Source organism: Mesoplodon mirus (assembly GCF_964341445.2).
Source record: "Mesoplodon mirus genome assembly, chromosome: 12".
In the NCBI taxonomy this organism is placed as follows: Eukaryota; Metazoa; Chordata; class Mammalia; order Artiodactyla; family Ziphiidae; genus Mesoplodon; species Mesoplodon mirus.
In genome coordinates this window covers 33,024,803-33,044,403 of record NC_138988.1, presented here as the reverse complement: position 1 = coordinate 33,044,403, position 19,601 = coordinate 33,024,803, and the positions used below count along the sequence as shown (strand labels likewise).

The following is a 19,601-nucleotide window of genomic DNA, read 5'->3' as shown; positions in this document are numbered from 1 at the left end:
AAGGAACACAGGGTTGTTGGAACGCATTCAAACTAAAGAGATCATCAACTTAACCCCATATATATAAACTGTTTTATATGAACCTCATGGTGACCACAAACCAAAAAACTATAATAGAAACACACACAAAAAGAGAAAGGAATCCAAACACTTAAGATAGTCATCAAATCGCAAGGGAAGAGAGCAAAATAAGTGTAAGAAAACTAAAAAGGATACAAAAACAACTAGAAAACAATCAACAAAATGGCAATAAGTACGTACCTATCAAGAATTACTTTAAATTGTAAATGGACTAAATTTGCCAATCAAAAGACAGAGTGGCTGAATGGATAAAAACAAGACCCATCTATATGCTGCCTACAAGAGACTCACTTCAGAGCTAAATACACACAGAGACTGAAAGTGAGAGGATGGAAAAAAGTATTCCATGCAAATGTAAACAAAAGGAAAGCTGGGGTAGCTATATTTATATCAGACAAAACAGACTTTAAAGCAAATATTGTAACAAGAGACAAAGAAGGGCATTATATAATGATAAAAGGATCAATCCAACAAGAAGATACACCAATTGTAAATATATATGCACTGAACATAGGAGCACCTAAATACATAAAGCAAATATTGACAGAGATAAAAAGAGAAATTGATGGTAATACAATAATTAGTAGGGAACTTTAACACCCTACTAACATCAATGGACAGATCATCCAGACAATCAATAAGAAAACACTGATCTTAAATGATACATCAGATGGAATTAACAGACACATAAAGAACATTTCATCCAAAAACAGCAGAAAAACATTCTTTTCAAGTGCACATGCAACATTCTCCAGGATAGATCACAGGCTAAGCCACAAAACAAAACTCAATGAATTTAAAAAGACTGAAATCATATCAAGCATGTTTCCTGACCACAGTGGTATAAGATTTGAAATAAACTACAAGGAAAAAACTGCAAAAAACGCAAACACAAAACACTATGCTACTAAACAACTAGTGCATCCTGAAGCAATCAAAGAGGAAATGAGGGGCTTCCCTGGTGGCGCAGTGGTTGGGAGTCCGCCTGCCGATGCAGGGGACGTGGGTTCGTGCCCCAGTCTCAGAGGATCCCACATGACGTGGAGCGGCTGGGCCCATGAGCCATAGCCGCTGAGCCTGTGCATCCGGAGCCTGTGCTCCACAACGGGAGAGGCCGTGGCAGTGAGAGGTCCGCGTACCGCAAAAAAAAAAAAAAAAAAAAAAAGAGGAAATGAAAGCACAATGATCCAAAATGAATGGGTTGCAAAAGCAAATCTAAGAGGGAAATTTATAACAATACAGACCTACCTCAGGAAACAAGAAAAATTTCATATAAACAATCTAACCTTATGCCTAAAGGAACTAGATAAAGAACACACAACACCCAAAGTTAGTAGAAGGAAGGAAATAATAAAGATCAGAACAGAAGCAAATGAAATAGAGACTAAGAAAAAAATAGGAAAAAAAATCAATAAAACTAAGAATTAGTTCTTAGAAAACATAAAATTGATAAAAATTGATAAACCTTTAGCCAGACTCATCAAGAAAAAAATGAAAGAGGCCCAAATAAATAAAATCGGAAATGAAAGAGAGAGTGACAGGCTTCGGCAACCATGGCTCCCAATGTGCCCACAGCCAAATGGGCCCAAGAGTGTCCTAAAGGCATCCAGTCTGTGCTGCTGGGGCCGCCCAGAGCCAGCAACAGTACCCAGGCACCCAAATTCTCTGAAAACTTCTGTGTCTGCCATTTGGCTACTGGAGACATTCTGAAGGCCATAGTGGCTTCTGGCTCAGAGCTGGGAAAAAGCTGAAGGCAACTATGGATGCCAGGAAACTGGTGAGAGATGGAATGGTTGTGGAGTGCATTGAGAAGAATTTGGAGACCACTCCATGCAAAAATGGTTTTCTTCTAGATGGCTTCCCTTGAACTGTGAGGCAGGCAGAAATGCTTGATGATCTCATGGAAAAGAGGAAACAGAAGCTTGATTCTGTGACTGAATTCAGCATTCCAGACTCTCTGCTGATCTGGAGAATCACAGGATGACAGATTCACCCCCAGAGTGGCCATTCCTACCACAAGGAGTTCAACCTCCCAAAGGAGCCCATGAAAGATGATATCACAAGGGAACCCTTGGTCCACCAATCAGATGATAATGAGAAGGCCTTAAAAATCTGCCTGGAGGCCTACCACACTCAGACAACCCCACTGGTTTACTACAGTAAACGGGGGATCCACTCTGCCACTGATGCATCCCAGACTCCCAATGTCATGTTTGCAAGCATCCTAGCAGCCTTCTCCAAAGCTACATCCTAGTAACAGAAGGCCAAGACTGCACCACTGCTCATCACTCCACGGCATGATCCCTGCTCTTAGATACTGGGCAGAGGGCAGGGGTAGTCAGGGTAAGGATGGAGAGGGAGGAGTGGTGAGGGGTCAAGAGGAGAATGGGAAGAGCAGCAGTGCTGTAGTGAAGCGATTTCTTTTACATGGAGTAGAAGTCTTAAAAAGTATAAGCAAAGGGAAAAATTAATTTTTTAGAACACTGACTGGAGGGTATAAATAGAAACAGGGAGAGGCAGTATTATTTCCAAGGAATCATGTTTTCATTTACTCCAGATTGGTTAACAGTATTTTTTAAAGCCAGTGCCCTAAGACCTCAGCTTTTATCAGAACCTCATGCCAGCCCAGGAATGCAGGAAATCACACTGTGGTCCTGTCTGCCCTGTAGCTTGGAATAGGGCAGGAGTTAACTACTAACCCTGGTTCCCTATACCATGAGATCAAAAAGTCATCTCCTCATTTGAAAGAGATATGGAGTGTGTACATGAGAGCAGTGGCTCAGCACATCAGGTTTACTGGAGTCATGGGGCAGGTGGGGCAGGCTGGTCTCACTCCCCTCCCAACTTATCACTGATTTACCAGCCCACCTGCTCTCGTGGGTAAGCTCTTGGCAGCCACCCAGCATATGCCACATTCCTACTCTCTTGCCTTCCTCCATCCATGTCATGTGAAAGAACCCTTTTTAATAAATGAGCAAGTGTCCTAAGCAACATTATCCAAAGACTGTCCCTTCCATCCTCATATCCTGTGACTGGGATCACTCAACAGCACTGTGATGTATTATTTTCAATGAGGTGCCTTTCTTAACTGTCCAAATGATGCCTTGTTTGGCCTCTAAATCAATAAAGTATGTTAAAAGTTTGTTAAAAAAAAAAAAAGAAAGGAAGTAGGGAAGGGAGGGAGGGAGGGAGGGAGGAATGAAAGAGAAGTTACAACCGACACCACAGAAATCCAAAGGATTAAGAGACTACTATGAACAATCATATGCCAATAAAATGGATAACCTAGAAGAAGTGGATAAATTCCTAGAAACATACAATCTCCAAAGATGGCATCAGAAAGAAATAAAAAAATATGAACAGACAGATTACCAGTAATGAAACTGAATCAGTTACTTCTAAAAAAAACTCCCAAGAAACAAAAGTTGGGACAAGACAGCTTCACAAGTGAATTCTACCAAGCATTTAAAGGTGAGCTGACACCTATCCTAGTCAGACTATTCCAAAATATTAAAGAGGAAGGAATGCTTCTGAACTCATTCTACAAGGCCAGCATCACTGTGATACCAAAGACATACAAAGATTTTCACAAAAGAAGAAAATTATAGGCCAATATCATTGATGAACATAGATGCAAAAATCCTCAATGAAATATTAGCAAACAGAATTCAGCAGTACATTAAAAGGATCATACACCATAATCAAGAGGGATTTATCCCAGGGATGCAACAATGGTTTAATATCCTCAAATTAATCAATGTGATACACCACATTAACAAACTGAAGACTAAAAATCATATGATCATCTCAATAGATGCAGAAAAAACTTATGACAAAATTCAACATCTATTTATGGTAACAACTCTCAACAAAGTGGGTATAGAAGAAACATATCTCAATGTAAGAAAGTCTATATATGACAAACCCACAGCCAACATCATACTCAACAGAGAAAAGCTGAAAGCATTCTCTTTAATTGAGGAACAAGACAAGGATGCCCACTCTTGCCACTTTTATTCAACATAGTATCAGGAGTCTTAGTTAAGCAAGGCACATAGTACTGAAAATCCTAGCCACAGGAATCAGAAAAAGAAATAAAAGGAACCCAAATTACAAAGAAAGAAGTAAAACTGTCACTGTTTGCAGATGACATAATAATATATATAGAAAATCTTAAATCCAAAAAACTATGAGAATAAATGAATTCAGTAAAACTGCAGGATACAAAATATATAGAAATCTGTTGCATTTGTATTCATTAACAAACTATCAGAAAGAAAAAGTAATAAAACAACCTCGCTTACAATTGCATCAAAAAGAATAAAATACCTAGGAATAAACCTAAAAAAAGAGAAAAAAGATTTGTCCTTAGAAGACTGTTAAGATAGGGATGAAATAAATTGATTATGACACAAGCAGATGGAAAGATATGCCACACTCATGGACTGTACTGAATATTGTTAAAATGACCATACTATTAAAGGCAATCTACAGATTCAGTGCAAGCCCTATCAAAATTCCAAAGCATTTTTCAAAGAACTAGAACAAATAATCCTAAAATTTGTATGGAAACACAAAAGACACTGAAGAGCCAAAGCAATCTTGAGAAAGAAGAACAAAGTTAGAAGTATCATGCTCCCTAATTGCAACCTACATCTACAAAGCTACAGTAATCAAAACAGTATTATACTGATACCAGAGCAGACATGTAAATCAATGGAACACAATAGAGAGTGCAGAAATAAACCCATGCTTATATGGTCAATTAATTTATGACAAAGGAAGCAAAAATATACAATGGGGAAAAGACAGCCTTGTAAATGATGTGGGGAAAACTGGACAGCTACATGCAAACTAATCAAACTGGACTACTTTCTCACACCATATACAAAAATAAACTCAGAACAGATTGAAGGCTTAAATGTAAGACCTGATATCATAAAACTCCAAGAAGAAAATATAGGCAGTACACTATTTGACATCTATCTTAGCGATATTTTTTTTGCTTTGTTTCCTCAGACAAGGAAAACAAAAACAAAAATAAGCAAATAGGACTACATTAAACTAAATGCTTCTGCACAGCAAAGGACACTACCAAGAGAATATAAACGGGACCTCCCTGGTGGCCCGGTGGGTAAAACTCTATGCTCCCAATGCAGGGGGACTGGGTTCGATCCCTGTATGGGGAACTAAGAGTTCACATGCATGCTGCAACTAAGAGTCTGCATGGCTCAACTAAGAAGCCCACATGCCACAACTAAAAAGCCGGCATGCAGGGGGTTCCAAGATAGCACAGGAGTAGGAGGACGGATGCATCAGGAATACATCTAAAGATGCAACAGTTCCCACAGAACATTGGCTAAACACTAGCAGAAAACCCTGGACACCAGAAAGGACTATAAAGATCCCCGCATAACTGGGTAGGACAAAAGAAAAAAGGGAGAAGGAAGAGGAGAGGAAGAGGGACAGGACCTGCACCCTGGAGGGTGGAGGGGAGAAATAAAGCAGGGGAGAGATTCCCACATCCGGGGAAGCCCCCTCACCGATGGCAAAATAGGTTGGGACAGAAGGGAAACATTTGAGGCTGTCAGAGGAGGTTGAAGCAACCGATCTGTGGCAGACGGGACAGACTGAAAACTACACATACCACAGTCCTGCATGCCCGAGGCAGGGACGTGTGTCCACCAGTGCACACAGGGGCTGGGAGCTGGTGCGTGGTAATTAAGAGCAAACCTGTGGCAAGGACTGCTGTTGGCTGCAGGGAGATGGCCTGAGGGGACGGGAGGGAGGAAATCCACAACAGGGAATGCCTATGAAGGAAAACCAGACTGCGATGGAAGCAGGGCACTACTGCTGAGTCACACGGAGCCACCACTGTAGCCTCTGTCTCCCCACAAACCTGCAGCCGGGCAATAAAAAAAGTCCTGCTAGGGATGACCTTCACGCGCCTGCCGCCGGTCGCTAAAAGAAACCCGGCCAGGGCTGGCCCTCGCACGCCTACCACTGGGCACTAGAAAGAGCCCAGACAGGGCTGGCCTTCAGCGACTTCCACCAGGCACTAGAAAAGGCTCCGACTAGGGTCATATCTCTTGAGCCCATGGCCGTTGGCTTCCTTGCACACCTGGCACCTCCAGGGCTCCCATGATCCAAGGAGCCATAACCACCTCCACGCCCTGTCCTCACCAGGGCAGACCCAAGTGCTCCAGGGCAGCCTTGGTAGCAAACTCCTGTGGGTGGCCCACATGCAGAGGTGGGGATAAAACCACAGACAAGCCCCCGGGGTGGGGCAACTAAGGAAGAGGAGCGAAAATCGTTCCATCAGTTGCACAACCTGCTGGTTAAATCCCTGTGATCAGCTAGGTAGACCCTGCGTCTACGGAATATCTGAGTGGACACCGAGTATTCACACAAATGAAAAGAGTCTAGCTCTGGCAGCTGTGGACTTTGGGGGCAAGCACATGTGGGAATAGGGCCAGATCAGAGTCTAAGCTGTCCCCACAAGTCCCACAGCAGATCCAGAGACCAGCCTAGGCACTGGAGGGCCTCCTGGGGAGGCAGAGGTGGGCTGTGGCTCACAGTGGGGGCAAGGACACTGACAGCTGAGACCACAGGAAAACATTATTACTACTATTATTTTTATTATGTTTTGATTTGTTCTGTTGCTGGTTCTCTTTTTGGGGGTTTTTTAAATTTTTTATTTTTATGTAGTCCTTGGGGATTTTTTAAACATATTTTTTATCTTTTATCTTTTTATATATTTCTATTTTTACTTTGCTTTTCTGTTCTGTTTTTTTCTTTTTAATATATTTTTAATCTTTTATATTTCTATTTTTACTTTGCTCTTCTGTTGTCCTGTGGTTTTTTTCCCTTTTCCTTTGTTTTTTTCCTTTTAATCACTTTTTTCTGTTTCTTTTGTTTTCTTTGCTTTATTCTTCAGTTGGCACTCTGCTTTGGTTTTGTTTTTTGTTTTGTGTTTTTGTTAGTTTTGTTTTTAATTGTTTGATTTCGTTTTGGGGTTCTTTTGTCTGTGTGGTGTTCTCTTTTTTGTTTTCTTTGGTTCTGTTTTTGTTCCTTTTGGGTGTTTTTCTTTGTTTCTGGTCTTCAATCTTTGACTTTGCTTTTACCATTTGTCTGGGGTTTTGTTTGTCTTTTTTTTTTCTTCTTTAATCCCCTTTAGTGCCACGACAAGTAGCTTACAGGGTCGTGGCTGCCCAACCAGAAGTCAGGCCTGAGCCTCTGGGGTGGGAGCACTGAGTCCAGGATGCTGGACCACCAGAGAATTCCTGGCCCCAGGGAATATTAACAGTGAGAGCTCTCACAGAGGCCTCCATCCAAATCCAAGACCCAGTTCCACCCAACTGCCTGCAGCCCCCACCACTAGACACCTCATGCCAAACAACAAGCAAGACAGGAACACAAACCCACCCATCAGCAGACAGGCTGCCTAAAGTCATACTAAGCTCACAGAAAACCCAAAACATACCACCTGACGCGGTCCTGCCCATCAGAGGGAAAAGACTCAGCTCCACCCTCCAGAACACAGGCACCAGTCCCTCCCACCCGGAATCCTACACAAGTCACTGGACCAACTTCACTCACTGGGGGCAGAGACCAGAAGCAAGAGGAACTACGACCCTGCAGCTTAGGAAAAAGAGACCTCAAACACAGTAAGTTAGAAAAAATGAGAAGACAGAGAAATACCTTGCAGATGAAGGAACAAGGTAAAAACCCACAAAACCAAATAAATGAAGAGGAAATAGGCAATCTACCTGAAAAAGAATTCAGAGTAATGATAGTAAAGATGATCCAGAATCTCAGAAACAGAATGGAGGCACGGATGGAGAAGATGCAAGAAATGTTTAACAAGGACTAGAAGAACTAAAGAACAAACCAATCAGTGATGAACAACACAATAAATGAAATGAAAAATACACTAGAAGGTATCAACAGCAGAATAACTGAGGCAGAAGAACGGATGAGTGAACTGGAAGATAGAATGGTGGAAATAACTGCTGAGGAGCAGAATAAAGAAAAAAGGATGAAAAGAAATGAGGACAGTCTCAGAGACCTCTGGGAGAATATTAAGTGTGGCAACATTCGAATTATAGGGGTCCCAAAGAAGAGGAGAAAAAGAAAGGGACTGAGAAAATATTTGAAGAGATTATAATCAAAAACTTCCTTAACATGGGAAAGGAAATAGTCAATCAAGTCCAGGAAGCACAGAGAGTCCCATACAGGATAAACCCAAGGAGAAACACACCGAGACACATATTAATCCAACTAACAAAAACTAAACACAAAGAAAAAATATTAAAAGCAGCAAGGGAAAAACAACAAATAACATACAAGGGACTTCTCATAAGGTTAACAGCTGATCTTTCAGCAGAAACTCTGCAGGCCAGAAGGGAGTGCACAATATATTAAGTGATGAAAGGGAAAAAACTACAACCAAGATTACTCTACCCAGCAAGGATCTCATTCAGATTTGATGGAGAAATTAAAACCTTTTCAATCAAGCAAAAGTTAAGAGAATTCAGAACCACCAAACCAGCTTTACAACAAACGCTAAAGGAACTTCTCTAGGCAGGAAACACAAGAGAAGGAAAAGACATACATAAACAAGCCCAAAACAATTCAGAATATGGTAATAAGAACATACATATCAGTAATTACCTTAAATGTAAATGGATTAAATGCTCCAACCAAAAGACACAGACTGGCTGAATGGATACAAAAACAAGACCCATATATAGCCTGTCTACGAGAGACCCACTTCAGATCTAGGGGCACATACAGACTGAAAGTGAGAGGATGGAAAATGTATTCCATGCAAATGGAAATCAAAAGTAATCTGGAGTAGCAACACCCATATCAGACACAACAGACTTTAAAGAATGTTATGAGAGACAAGGAAGGACACTACATAATGATTAAGGCATCAATCCAAGAGGAAGACATAACAATTGTAAATATTTATTGACCCAACATAGGAGCACCTGAATACATAAGGCAAACACTAACAGCCATAAAAGGGGAAATCAACAGTAACACAATTATAGTGGGGGACTTTAACACCCCACTTACACCAAAGGACAGATAATCCAGACAAAAAATTAATAAGGAAACACAAGCCTTAAATGACACATTAGACCAGATGGACTTAACTGATATCTTCAGGACATTCCATCCAAAAACAGCAGAATACACTTTCTTCTCAAGTACACATGGAACATTCTCCAGGACAGATCATATCTTGGGTCACAAATAAAGCCTCAGTAAATTTAAGAATATTGAAATTGTATCAAGCATCTTTTCCGACCACAACGCTATGAGATTAGATGTCAATTACACAGAAAAAAAACCTGTAGAAAACACAAACACATGGAGGCTAAACCATACGCTACAAGATTACCAAGAGAGGGGCCTCCCTGGTGGCGCAGTGGTTGAGAGTCCGCCTGCCGATGCAGGGGATATGGGTTCGTGCCCCGGTCTGGGAGGATCCCATATGCCGCGGAGCGGCTGGGCCCGTGAGCCATGGCCGCTGGGCCTGCGCGTCCGGAGCCTGTGCTCCGCAACGGGAGAGGCCACAACAGTGAGAGGCCCGCGTACCGCAAAAAGAAAAAAAAAAAAAAAAAAAAGATTACCAAGAGATCACTGAAAAAATCAGAGGAAATCAAAAAAATAAAGAAACAAGTGACAACAAAAACACTATGACCCAAAACCTATGTGATGCAGCAAAAGCAGTTCTAAGAGGGAAACTTAGAGCAAAACAATCCTACCTCAAGAAACAAGAAAAATCTCAAACAACCTAATCTTACACCTAAAGCAATAAGAGAAAAAAGAACAACAACAGCAACAACAACAACAAAAAAAAAACCCCAAAGTTCGTAGAAGGAAAGGAATCATACAGACCAGAGCAGAAACTAATGAAAAACAAATGAAGAAAACAATAGCAAGGATCAATAAAACTACAAAGTGGTTCTTTGAGAAGATAAGCAAAATTGATAAACCATTAGCCAGACTTATCAAGAAAAAAAGGGAGAAGACTCAAATCAATAGAATTAGAAATGAAAAAGGAGAAGTTACAACTGACAACGGAGAAATACAAAGGATCATAAGAGACTACTATAAGCAACTATATGCCAGTAAGATGGAAAACCTGGAAGAAATGGACAAATTCTTAGAAAAGTACAACCTTCCAAGACTGAACCAGGAAGAAATAGAAAATATGAACAGACCAATCACAAGCACTGAAATTGAAACTGTGATTTAAAATCTTCCAAAAAACAAAAGTCCAGGACCAGATGGATTCACAGGCAAATTCTATCAAACATTTAAAGAAGAGCTAACACCTAACCTTGTCAAACTCTTCAAAAAATTGCAGAGGGAAGAACACTCCCAAACTCATGCTACGAGGCCACCATCACCCTGATACCAAAATCAAAAATATCAAGAAAAAAAAGAAAACAGTGCAGGCCAATGCCACTGATGAACATAGATGCAAAAGTCCTCAACAAAATACTAGCAAACAGAATCCAACAACACATTAAAAGGATCACACATCATGATCAAGTGGGGTTTATCCCAGGGATGCAAAGATTCTTCAGTACATGCAAATCAAGCAATGTGATACACCATATAAACAAACTGAAGGATCAAAACCATATGATAATCTCAGTAGCTGGAAAAAGCTTTCAACAAAATTCAACACCCATCTATAATAAAAACTCTCCAGAAAGTGGGCATAGAGGGAACCTACCTCAACACAACAAAGGCCATATATGACAAACCCATAGCAAACATCATTCTCAATGGTGGAACTGAAACCATTTCCTCTAAGATCAGGAACAAAACAAGGGTCCCACTCTCACCACTATTATTCAACATAGTTTTGGAAGTCCTAGCCATGGCAATAAGAGAAAAAAAAAAGAAATAAAAGGAATACTAATTGGAAAAGAAGTAAAACTGTCACTGTTTGCAGATGACATGATACTATACATAGAAAATCCTAAAGATACCACCAGAAAACTACTAGAGCTAATCAATGAATTTGGTGAAGTAGCAGGATACAAAATTAATGCACAGAAATCTCTCACATTCACATACACTAACAACGAAAGATCAGAAAGAGAAATTAAGGAAACAATCCCAGTTATCACTGCAACAAAAAGAATAAAATACCTAGGAATAACCTACCTAAGGAGGCAAAAGACCTGTATTCAGAACACTGTAAGACACTGATGAAAGAAATAAAAGATGACACAAACAGATGGAGAAATATACCATGTTCTTGGATGGAAGAATCAATATTGTAAAAATGACTATACTACCCAAAGCAATCTACAGATTCAATGCAACCCTATCAAATTAACAATGGCATTTTTCACAGAACTAGACCAAAAAGTTTTACAAATTGTATGGAAACACAAAAGACCCCAAATAGCCAAAGCCATCTTGAGAAAGAAAAATGGAGCTGGAGAAATCAGGCTCCCTGACTTCAGACTATACTACAAAGCTACAGTAATCAAGACAATATGGTACTGGCACCAAAGCAGAAATACAGATCAATGGAACAGGACAGAAAGCCCAGAGATAAAACCACACTAATACAGTCGCCTTATCTTTGACAAAAGAGGCAAGAATATACAATGGAGAAAAGACAGCCTCTTCAATGAGTGGTGCTGGGAAAACTGGACAGCTACATATAAAAGAATGAAATTAGAACACTTCCTAATACCAAAACAAAACTCAAAAATAAATTCAAAATGGATTAAAGACCTAAATGTAAGGCCAGACACTATAAAACTCTTAGAAGGTAACATAGGCAGAACACTCTTTGACATAAATCTCAGCAAGATCCTTTTTGACCCACCTCCTAGAGTAATGAAAATAAAAACAAAAATAAATAAATGGGACCAGGCTTCCCTGGTGGCGCAGTGGTTGAGAGTCCGCCTGCCGGTGCAGGGGACACGGGTTCGTGCCCCGGTCCGGGAAGATCCCACATGCCGCAGAGCGGCTGGGCCCGTGAGCCATGGCCGCTGAGCCTGCGCGTCCGGAGCCTGTGCTCCGCAATGGGAGAGGCCACAACAGTGAGAGGCCCGCATACCGCAAAAAAATAAATAAATAAATAAATAAATGGGACCTAATGAAACTTAAAAGCTTTTGCACAGCAAAGGAAACCATAAACAAGACGAAAAGACAACCCTCAGAACGGGAGAAAATATTTGCAAACAAAGCAACGGAGAAAGGATTAATCTCCAAAATATACAAGAAGCTCATGCAGCTCGATAACAAAAAAAACAAACAACCCAATCAAAAAATGGGCAGAATGGAACTCCCTGGTGGCACAGTGGTTAAGAATCCACCTGCCAACGCAGGGGACATGGGTTTGATCCCTGGTCTGGGACAATCCCACATGCCATGGAGTAACTAAGGCTGTGTGCCACACTACTGAGCCTGAGCTCTAGAGCCCGCGAGCCACAACTACTGAGCCCGCATGCCACAACTACTGAAGTTCACATGCCTAGAGCCCATGCTCCACAACAAGAGAAGCCACCACAGTGAAGAGTAGCCCCCACTCAACTCAACTAGAGAAAGCCTGCATGCAGCAACGAAGACCCAATGCAGCCAAAAATGAAAATAAGTAAATAAAAAGAACTTTTTTAAATGGGCAGAAGACCTAAATAGACACTTATCCAAAGAAGACCTAGAAATGGCCAAGAAACACATGAAAAGATGTTCAACATCACTAATTATTAGAGAAATGCAAATCTAAACCACAATTAGGTATCACCTCACACCAGTCAGAATTGCCATCATCAAAAAATCTACAAACAGTAAGTGCTGGTGACGGTGTGGAAAAAAGGGAACCCTCTTGCACTGTTGATGGGAATGTAAATTGATACAGCCACCGTGGAGAACAGTATGGAGGTTCCTTAAAAAACTAAAAACAGAACTACATTATGACCCAGCAATCCCACTACTGGGCATTATACCCTGAGAAAAACATAATTCAAAAAGATACATGTACCACAATGTTCACTGCAGCACTATTTACAATAGCCAGGACATGGCAGCAACCTAAATGTCCATCGACAGATGGATGGATAAGGAAGATGTGGCACATGTATACAATGGAATATAACTCAGCCATGAAAAGGAATGAAATTGAGTTATTTGTAGTGAGATGGTTGGAACTAGAGTCTGTCATGCAGAGTCAAGTAAGTCAGAAGGAGAAGAACAAATACTGTATGCTAACACGTGTATGGAATCTAAAATAACGGTACTGATGAACCTAGTGGCAGGGCAGCAATAAAGACGCAGGCATAGAGAATGGACTTGAGGACACAGGGGCAGAAGAGGAAGATGGGAAAAGTGAGAGACAGTAGCACTGACATATATACACTAGTGAATGTAAAATGGATGGCTAGTGGGCAGCTGCTGCATAGCACAGGGAGATCAGCTCGGTGCGTTGTGACCACCTAGAGGGGTGGGATAGGGAGGGTGGGAGGGAGGCTCCAGAGGGAAGGGATATGGGGATATATATACGTATAGCTAATTTACTTTGTTGTACAGCAGAAACTAACACAACATTGTAAAGCAATTATACTCCAATAAACATGTGAAAAAAAAAGACACACGCACCCCTATGTTCATTGAAGTCCTATTTACAACAGCTAGGACATGGAAACAACCTAAATGTCCATTAACAGGGGAATGGATAAAGAAGATGTGATACATATATACAATAGAATATTACTCAGCCATAAAACGGAATGAAATTGTGTCATTTGTAGTGAGGTGGATGGACCTAGAATCTGTCAGAGTGAAGTAAGCCAGAAAAAGGAAAAACAAATATCATATATTAACGCGTATATATGGAATCTAGAAAAATTATACTGATGAACCTATTTGCAGTGCGAGAAGAGGCCCAGATGTAGAGAATGGAGTTGTGGACACAGGGTGGGAAGGAGAGGGTGGGATGAACTGAGAGAGTAGCACTGACATATATACGCTATCATGTGTAGATAGCTAGTGGGAAGCTGCTGTATAGCACAGGGAGCTCAGCTCGGTGCTCTGTGATGACCTAGAGAGGTGGGATGGGTGGAGGGAGGCTCCAGAGGGAGGGGATATATGTATACATATAGCTGATTCACTTTGTTCTACAGCAGAAACTAACACAGTATTGTAAAACAATTATACCCTAATTAAATTAAAAAAAAAGCCCACATGCTGCAATGAAGATCCCATGTGCCACAACTAAGACCCAGCACAGCCAAAATAAATAATACATAAACAAATAACTATTTAAAAAAAAGAAAACATAAAGGCTGCCTACTGAATGGGAGAAGATATTTGCCCATGATATATCTGATAAGGGATTAATATCCAAAATATACAAAGAACTCATACAATCCAACATCAAAAAAAAACCTGATTTAAAAATGGGCAGAGGACCTGAACAGACGTTTTTCCAAAGAAAACAGGCAGATGGCCAACAGACACATGAAAAGATACTCAACATCACTAGCCATCAGAGAAATACAAATCAAAACCACAAGAAGGTATCACCTCACTCCTGTCAGAGTGGCTATCAACAAAAAGAAAACAAATAACAAGCGTTGGTGAGAATGTGAAGAAAAGGAAACCCTTGTGCACTGTTGGTGGAATTGTAAACTGATTCAGCCACTGTGGAAAACGATATGGAGGTCCCTCAAAAAATTAAAAATAGAACTGCCATATGATCCAGCAATTTTACTTTTGGATATTTACCCCCCCACACACACACACAAAACAGCAAAAACACTAATTCAAAAAGATATATACACCCCAATGTTCATTGCAACTTTATTTACAATAGTCAGGATATGAAAGCAACCTGTGTCCATCAATAGATGAATGGATAAAGAAGATGTGGTATAAATATACAATGGAATGTTAGCCAAAAAAAGTGAAATCTTGCCATTTGCAACAACATGGATGGACCTGGAAGGTATTGTGCTAAGTGAAATAAGTCATACAGAGATGATCTCATACGATCTCACTTATATGTGGAATCCAAAAAACAAAACAAACGAAAAGAGACACAGATACAGAGAATATGGTTGCCACAGGGGAGGTGGGTAGAAGTGAAACAGGTGAAGGGAATTAAAAAGCACAGACCTCCAGCTATAAAATAAGCCACAGGGATAGAGCACACAGCAAAAGGAATATGATCAATAATATTGTAATAGCTTTGTATGAGGACGGATGGTTACCAGATTTATTGTGGTGATCATTTCATAGTGTATGCAAATGTCAAATTACTATGTAGTACACCTGAAACCAAATATCATATTGTGCTATATCTTATTTTTTTTAAAAAGAAAAAAATTAAGCCTAAGCCCGCAGGAGCTCTGGGGAATCCACTCTGCCCCAGAATTTACCCCACTTGACTCCAGGAAGCTGAGCTTCTGTAACTCTGCTCTAGTTAGTCACCGCGTGGGGGCTGCCTGGACACTTCTGGACAGGAGGAAGTTAGGCAACTCTAGCCACATGAAGGCACACCTCTAGGAAAGATCACAGGTATGAGTCTTGGCAGCAGCACCCACAGCTACTGGAAGATGGGCACACCTGCCCAGTAAATGGGAGGCCAGGGGGTCTGAGCCAGGCAAAATTAGCATCTTCTATAGTTCATGATTCAGAGGTTGTGCACAGAACTCCAGCTTTGGTGTGAACCCGCACGGAGTGAGTAGGGCTGGATTCCATTTCTTCTGTTCTAGATAATTGGCTTTAAAACTTCCATTTTAACAGTAAAAGTTTGTTTTGTTCCCAAACAAAATTCTACATCACACACAGACACACATTATGATAAAGATGAACATCTAGTATGTTTCAGACAGTGTGACAGATCCTAGAGATAGGGTGGAAGTAAAACAGATTTGTCCCTGCCATCATGAGGCTTACTGTCTGGTAGGAGAGACAGAAGAAATATGAAAAGAAACAAATTAAAAACTGCAAATATATACAGAAGGTAAGTGCTGTACAAACAACAGCAATAAATGGATGCTGAGATGGAGATAATGAGGGAGGGAAATTTATGATCCAGAGCCATGCTGAACATGTGGTCAAATTTCTAATTCTTTAGCTCTGAACTGTAGTATCAGTTAAGGTACTTTATTTTTCCCTGTTATCATCCCCCTTAACTTTCTTTTTTTTTTAAACATCTTTATTGGAGTATAATTGCTTTACAATGGTGTGTTAGTTTCTGCTTTATAACAAAGTCAATCAGCTATACATATACATATATCCCCATATCCCCTCCCTCTTGAGCCTCCCTCCCACCCCTCTAGGTGGTCACAAAGCACCGAGCTGATCTCCCTGTGCTATGCGGCTGCTTCCCACTAGCTACCCCTTAACTTTAATCTAGTGATCAGGGAAGAACTCCCAGAGTAGGAAACATTCAAGCTAAGACCTGGAGGATAAGCAGGAGCCAGCCGTGCAAACACCTGTTGGGAGAGTGGTTCAAGTAGAGAACCAAGAAGTGGAAGAAAGTGGATCTATTCTGACTGATGGGGTCGGAGGAGAGGAAAGGCCTGGAGCCCACCCACTCCATTGCAGGGATCCCTAAAGCACCTTCTGGGAACTCCAGGCCTCCTTAAAATGTCATTTGAAAGCCATAATTCTGGGTATCATACTTCTGGTCACAGATTCTAAAACTGGATTGAAGAAAGTCACTGGCTTTCTGTCCATTTACCCTCAGGGACCACCCAACCATCATTCCACATTCTTGGATCTTTATACACTTTTTGTCATGTCCCTTTCTTTCTCAACTACTTGGAGAAGGCATGGGGGAGGGAGGGCCTGGCTGCTTCACAGCTCCAACCAGAGGGCCCATTTTAGAGATGCCAGCAGGGGATGGCATATGAATCAACAGCGTGTTCCCTGCACACCCCCACGGTCCAGATGGCTGCACATCACAGGAGGAGAGGGCGGTTCCTACGCAGACTTCCCTGGCTGGAAACACACGCCATACTTTGGACCATGAAGAGAACACACTGTGGTAGTGGTGGTGACATTTTTACAAAAAAAGGACACAGTTTTTCTTTTGAAACAGATTTTCATTTCAAACACCCATCTGTAGTAAAACCTTATAGTGTAAGATACTGAGGGCTCATAGAATCGGAAAGCACCATAGGAACTAGCTGGTGCAGCTTCTCACTCACAGTGTGAATCTCTTCCTATCCCTGATGTGGGTCACTGAGCTGAAGTTTGAAGATTTTACATCTGGGCAGTCACAACTCCACGAAGCAACTCTGATAGCTGGAAAGTTTTCTTTACATGTGTTAACTCAAAATCCGCTCCCTCTGATTCTCCTCCATCTGGTCTGGTTCTTCATTACACAGAATTTAATAACACCCATGCTGGCCATTCATCGAGGTCTTGACATGTCCCAAGCATTGTGCTAAGCACATGACATAAAATACCTCATTTCACCCTCAACCCAAACTTGGGAGATAAGCACAAATCTTATCCTCACTTGTCATGAGGAAACCCAAGCCTCAGAGGGGATAATGGAGCAACCCAAGATCAGACCACTGAGAAGCAAAGCTGAGATTCTGACCCACAGCTATCATTCTTTAAAAGCTCAGCCAACTCTTGACATGCAATTTCCACAGAACAAACCTAGCTCCTTTCCATAAGAAGGCACCCCAAGTAAGGGAAGCCAGGCCACATCTATCTCTTATGGAATTTTCTTCTCTACCTGAAATAGTTGGTAGAGAAGAACATATTGGCTATTCTTGGTAGAACATAAGAGGTCCTTTGGCTATTCTTGGTAGAACAGTTCCTTGGCTATTCTTGGTAGAACATAAGAGCCCAAATAAGAACCACCCTGATGACCCTTCCCTGGAAAAGCTCCAGCATCTAATCTCATTCCTAAAACATGATGCCAAGAACTGGCCATTCCACACACAAGCAATCTGACAATGGCAGAGTCCATCCATCCTTACCCATCTTCTAAAGCAGCCAAAAATTAGTCAGCCATTTCAGCCACTGTGAGCTGTTTTGCACCAAGCAAAGATGCTCCTGAATCAGAAATGGTGTGACACTGTCCCATGTGGGACAAGGTAGGCTCACATCAATGAGCCCAGGGCCAATTCCCCCCACCCCCAAGAGAAGTGCCCTATACACAGGTGTTCCTTGGCTTCCCCTGTGGGACTTGCAAACATTTGGCTTTCAGGCATCACAGATGGAGCCTTTTAAACGACCATGCATGCACCCAATCAGTATTTTAGGGTTTCAGATGGTGAACAAAACCTGTTGGTGCTGCTTGCAAGTCAACCCTAAATCTGCTCAAAATCCTCACCATCTAGTCTTTCTCTGAAGCAGATTCTGTGCAACTCTAGAATGTTTTATTGCATTTGCCCTTGTTATTGTATTAAAACTAGTGGAAAACTGAAACAAAAGGACTGACATAAGTGACAGCAAGCACAAATCAAAGAACTGAGGCAGATGGCACTAGTGCACATCTCAAAATGGCTCATCTCTAGCATGAATCTGACACTTTAGCCAGGCAACTCCCTTTCAAGTATGGGGCTGAGTAACAAAATTATTAATACTGCCAGAGATTCCTAATGACTGTACCTTAAAAAAAAATTGAGATTTTAGAATTTTTTTCATATCTCTAAGAAGAGTAGTCTCTTCCTCCTGTAAAACATATAAATAACTGATTTTTGGACATCTGATTTGCAAACACTTCAGGCTTTACCACCAACCAGCTGTAAAATCTCAGATAGGATGGAGACCTCTCTGTGCCTCATGGCCTCATCTATAAATGGGAACAAGAACTGCACCCGTACCATTTGTTACAAGGATGAAATAAGCTAACAGGTATAAAGCCAGTATGCAGTGGTACCTAGAAGGGTACCTGGAACATAGTTCAATAAATGTTGGCTATTTAACATTTATTTAATGGTGCGACCCACTCCTCATGACCATCTGGAGTTCGGAGGGCATTAGGACAAGCCAATGCAGGAAGGGCAGGAAAGGCAGGAAGCTGGAAAAGGGGCATGCACCCCGGGAGGGGACAGGAATGGTCACAAGAACAAGATGCCCCCAAGATGGCAGATGGTCCCTTTGGAAAAGTGTAACAGGTGAGAAGCAGCCTAGGCAGAAAGGCAATGATGGGTCACATGTGGAGTTCATTCACAGGCAGAGCTGGTAAATGGGAGGCCCTTGCAGAGGCCTTGTTGAGCAAGCTGGCAGCAAGGTGAAAGCAAGAGGCAAGCTGTAGTCCTCAGGAGGTCCAGAGGAAAAAACCCAGGTCCCAGTCTAAGAGCTACTTAGCAAACTGTCTGAGGCCACACTCTGAGTAGTTCCCTAACCCCTAGCACACAGCACACGGCCAAAACAAGAGCACCAACATCCATTACCAAGCACCTCGCACAGCCCTCAGTCACAACTCCCCAAAGTCCTGTGATTATCCTCACTTTACAGATGAGGGGTCTAAGGCCCAGAGAGATAAAATGACCAGGCTAAGT

The 19,601-nt window shown here is 41.5% G+C and overlaps 1 protein-coding gene and 1 pseudogene across 10 annotated transcripts in view; one reads left to right on the top strand and one right to left on the bottom strand.

Moving 5' to 3' along the window:
• Positions 1–19,601, bottom strand: part of ERC2 (ELKS/RAB6-interacting/CAST family member 2) — a 968,268-nt gene that overhangs the window by 707,952 nt on the left and 240,715 nt on the right. The window lies entirely within an intron of this gene.
• Positions 1,635–2,604, top strand: LOC309812971 (adenylate kinase 2, mitochondrial-like; annotated as a pseudogene). The gene has a single exon. The product of its transcript is annotated as an adenylate kinase 2, mitochondrial-like (transcript).